Source organism: Triticum urartu, chromosome 3 (assembly GCF_003073215.2).
Source record: "Triticum urartu cultivar G1812 chromosome 3, Tu2.1, whole genome shotgun sequence".
Taxonomy (NCBI): domain Eukaryota; kingdom Viridiplantae; phylum Streptophyta; class Magnoliopsida; order Poales; family Poaceae; genus Triticum; species Triticum urartu.
The window spans coordinates 82,745,471-82,750,917 of record NC_053024.1 but is presented as its reverse complement, the minus strand read 5'-3'; positions in this window follow the sequence as shown (position 1 = coordinate 82,750,917).

The window sequence follows — 5,447 nt, the reverse complement described above, 5'->3', positions numbered from 1 at the left end:
GTGAAGATTGGTTGCCGCTGCCTTTTTTGTTGCCTGCTACAAATTGTGTATTGTTCTGTTCATAGTCTCTTGCATTTTGCACTTTGATTGGAATATGAAATATCTGGAATGTTTGAACAGTTAGTAACTACTATCACTTCCATGGTAGACACACACGGTTCTGTTTTGCCCAAGTTGCTTAGAGCAGACAGTTTTGTTATTAATTTTCATGGGCTAATACCAATGTGATGTACAGGTAACTTTTATTTCCGGCCAAGAGCTATCCTTGACGTCCTTACGGACTCGAGATCCATGACTAAGAGCTCTCTCCAATGTATGTAGGTATTGCTCTGCCCGTAAACAAGCTTATCGATGTCCAATTTCGATCTGTTTACCATCCACATATATTGTTCTCTTAATTAGTAATACAAATTAGCATCCGCTTTCATTAAAATTAGGTGACATTTGAAGTCTCAAAATTCAAAATAATTTCCAAAATATGCAAAATTTCCAAAATTTCACATATTCCGGTGAAATTATTTTGTTTCCTAAATTAAAAATCTTGGACAGGATGATGATTTTCCTGATAGCAATTTCAATGATGCAATATTTCATTTTCTTCTTTGAAATTGCATCGTGCATTTCACTGATTTGGTTTTGCATGGATTTGCACAAATATTTGCTTCCATTGAGCATCATGTGTAGAGGTAATTCTCCAATTGAAAGCAAGTTTGATTCTTTTTGTGAAATCAAAGAAGTTTATTTTGATCCAAATTCAACAACAAAATTTGGAACACTCTTTGTATATCTATGAAGTGCCATATATTCGATCGATCATTTGATTAAAACTTTATAAGCCAATGTTACGTATTTAAATAGTATCATTTTCTGTTTTTCAGGGATTAATGTCGCAACCCAGCGATTTCACACCAAAGCGAATATAAGGGAGTCGGAAGCAAATTGACTGGGAGTTACGACAGGTAAACTCTCAAATAGCACGCAAACTCAAATTTATTGTATCATGTCAATTGCAACGCACTGTCTATTTTGCACGTAGAATTTTCATGAACTGCAGATGTGTTGCAAATAGATATGGATATAAGTCAAAGTTTCTCCTATTGTGACGCACGACCACTGATGCTATGCTGGCTACAAATGATATGGGACCAGAAAGGAGCAATGTTGGAGTCAGGGAACTAGGGTTTGGAGTTGGTGCAAGTCGCGACGATTGGAGGAAGGTGTTCAAAAAGTACCATTCCTAATCTTGCCTAACACAAACAAACAGGTTTTGCTTGCTATCATTGTTACTCCAGATTTATCTGCTCGACGACTTAATTCAAATTTGTTCACAATATTATTTATTTTAGTTTATCTTAAAGTTGAACAAAGTTGTCTTGGGACCACATCTCATGTTTCAAAATGGCATCGTGGAAAGACCTACCCCTCAATTGGTCCATGGAACGTCATGTTAAAACAAAGGACGGTTCACATAAGAAGGTCTTGAAATGCTTATCATTTTAGAGACACATGCTATATTTTTCATCTCCCGTTGCAACGCACAGGCATGTTTGCTAGTAATAATAAATCTCGGATGACAGCACTTTCTCAAAATAATCATGATATGATATAATAAGATGGTATCTCGCTAGCCCTTTCTGAGACCACAAAACATAAATGCAGAGCACCTTTAAAGATTAAGGACTGACTAGACATTGTAATTCATGGTAAAAGAGATCCAGACACAATCATACTCAATGTAAACTAACAGTAATGGATGCAAATGACAGCGGTGCTCTCCGCCTGGTGCTTTTTAATAAGAGGATGATGACTCAACATAAAAGTAAATGGATAGGCTCTTCACAAAGGGAAGCAGTGATTTGTAGAGGTGCCAGAGCTCGGTTTTGAAATAGATATGAATAATATTTTGAGCGGTATACTTTCATTGTCAACATAACAACTGAGAGATCTTGATATCTTCCATGCTACACACATTATAGGCGGTTCCCAAACAGAATGGTAAAGTTTACACTCCCCCTCCACCAACAAGCATCAATCCATGGCTTTCTCGAAACAACGAGTGCCTCCAACTAACAAGAGTCTTGGGGGAGTTTTTTTTGCAGTTATTTTGATTTGATTTGCATAAAGCATGGGACTGGGCATCCCGATGACCAGCCATTTTCTCGTGAGTGAGGAGCGGAGTCCACTTCTCTTGAGAATAACCCGCCTAGCATGGAACATACAGACAACCCTAATTGATACATGAGCTATTCGGGCATACAAAAGAGAATGTTTATTTGAAGGTTTAGAGTTTGGCACATACAAATTTACTTGGAACGGCAGGTAGATACCGTATATAGGTAGGTATGGTGGACTATATGGAACAACTTTGGGGTTTATGGAATTGGATGCACAAGCAGTATTCCCGCTTAGTACAAGTGAAGGCTAGAAAAAGACTGGGAAGCGACCAGCTAGAGAGTGACAACAGTCATAAACATGCATTAAAATTAATCAACACTGAATGTAAGTATGAGTAGGATATAATGCACCATGAACATAAATATTGTAGAGGCTATGTTGATTTTGTTTCAACTACATGTGTGAACATGTGCCAAGTCAAGCCACTCGAATCGTTCAGAAAAGGATACCACCCTATCATACCACATCACAACCATTTTAATAGCATGTTGGCACGCAAGGTAAACCATTATAAGCATTGTGGCACCCCGGCTCAGAGAAACCGAAACGCCCCGTATTCCAGCCCAGAGATCGAGGAGAAGTCTCTGAAATATGGCATTGCTTGACATAGAACAAATCAGCTCTTATTACAAGAATAGTAATACAAGGGTCTGATGTTACATGGAAGCACATCAGCACGGCGACACTAGGCCTGCGATACTACACTTGTTCTATGCTAGTAGCGAAACAACTCGTAGCAGCAGAATACTTCTAGCAGCGGAACAACGACGAAGGTGGTGAACTCCACTCCGCAGGGACTCTGACTGGGACACGATCTAGCTCGCACGCACGGCAACCTCGACAAGCAATCAAGCAATCATGGCATCACCTGCAATTTGGCATGACACGCCATGTCAGTACATTGAATGTACTTGCAAGCTCACAACAACCATAAACATCAAGGCAAGACAATAACATAGCATTAACAGGTTAATTAATTAACAACTACCATGATGAAGCAACTACTAAGCATGGTATAAAACTGATACAATACTGATAAATCACCATCTCAGATCTCCATAACCATATTTCTCTTGGCTAACCGGCCAAGCAGTATACCATCTCGATCACCTTGTGATCAAAACCAAACGGGGATCATTCACGGATCACAAACGGACCAACCTCGTGGTCTTGGATCGGGTTACCTTGTAACCAAACAGTGATCTTTCCGGTGATCACAACCATGACTAACACTTGGTCTCAAACGGTGATCTTTTCGGCGATCACTACCATGACCAACACTTGGTCTCAAACGTCATAATCAACATCCTGCCAATCTATACTGCTCAAAATATCGACATATAAATCACCTATAAGTCATTCCGTCATGTGAGTGTTGATCGAACGGTGTGACCTAGTACAAACCCATGCCCATGATCGAGGACGCGGCTATCAATAGATTTAAATACACACTCTGCAGAGGTAGCGCACTGTACCCACACCACGGAACCCATGGCCTCGCACTCCCATTCGGGTGGACCAACGGCGTTCCGACAAAACCGATCTACTACCATGACACTCTCCCGGCCACTCCGACCAACACCCCCTTTGGGTTCAGTCCTAGGTGGCCTCGTGCCTACCAAAGGCACCAACGACCACCGTCGTGGCCAACAAAAACGGTCCCAAACGGGGACAAAAGCGCGCAAAAATCCAACTATGGGCACACAAGGCTTATGTCCGCCTACCTGATCAGGGTAGTGCGCGCCCATAACCTTCCCTTGTTGGAGGCACCGACGAGAGACATGGCAATAGCATCGCATTAGGGCCTTCCCATAAAGGCAAATGTGGTTGCACTGGAGAAAGCCCGGTTCGGTGGCACCTGATCAACTTAATGACGGAATTTATCCCCAAAAATATAATTGTGATAACTGATACTCCGATATCAACTATCAAACTATAATCCAAGTCATAGCAATATCCAACAAATAATCCAAAGCTTAATATCATCATATCAAAATACCCCGAGGACAGTATAACACTATACTATCATGATGAATCCAAGAACGATAATACTACTACTCAAATATCAAGAACTAACTATCCAGCTATGATCCACATGCAAGCATCATCTCCATCATCATACTCCAAAACATAATATCAACTAGCATCATGATGAAACTAACACTAGCCACTAATAATCCAAAGGCAACATGATATCCAAAGTAATACTCCAAAATAATACCAGATACCATCATGAAAATAATCATAATAGCCACTAAGAATCCAAAGGCAACATGATATCCAAAGCAATACTCCAAAATAATACCAGATACCATCATGAAAATAATCATAATAGCCACTAAGAATCCAAAGTCACATGTCATCCATATAATCATCAGAACATAAGTCCTAGAACTCCAAGCAATATCATGGCAATATCAAGATCAAAACAATACTCCGAGAAATGCCATGAACAAATCATACATAGCTAATGCAATATTTTAAACAAGTTCAAATAAATAAACCATGTCACTACATTGCAATCTATGCATGCAAATGGAGGGTTTGGCTTGCCTGAGGGTGAAGAAATCACCGGGAAGAAGTGTGAGAAGCTCGCGGAAAGAATCGCTGGAAAACGTTCTCTCTCGGAGGGGCTGATTAAGCGCAAGGGAAAAATGGTCATTTTCATAGTGTCAAACCATAGTGAAAATGAAACCAACAGAACGGGCTCGACGAAACGAAGAGTTGGGCTTTGGAATCACCTCATTTGGAGCTATGGGTAAAAATATATGAATGTTTTTCTGCCAGGGACCTATCTGTAAAGAAATCATCACAAGCAGGCCCTTGGCTGGAAAAAACAGGAAGCGCACTTTGCAGAAATACGCCTTCTCCTCTGGAAAACGTATTCCTCGCTGTAACAGAGAGAAAATACGCCTTCAATAAAGGAAAACGTACTTTGCCTGAAGGAGAGGGAAAATACGCTTTCTAAAAGCGAAAACGTACTCATGGGTTTGCGCCTCCGCTTAATCCAGTCAGCAAGGTGCGGGGCCGGGGCTTGGGTCTCTGATGCGTGGGGCCGTGGGGTCCACGCGCGGTCAACTCTCTCCTCCTGCCTCCTTCTTCTTCTTCCCCTGACACCGCACGTAGAGCAGAGGAGAGGCTGCCAGCGCCGGCGCTCGTTCTGGCCACTCGAGCCACCCCCGGCGGAGCTTGGACCGCCGGAGTGCTCAGAACAGCGAGGTGCACCCGTCCCTCCACCACCTGAACATCAGGGAGCATCGGGCAGGGCGGGA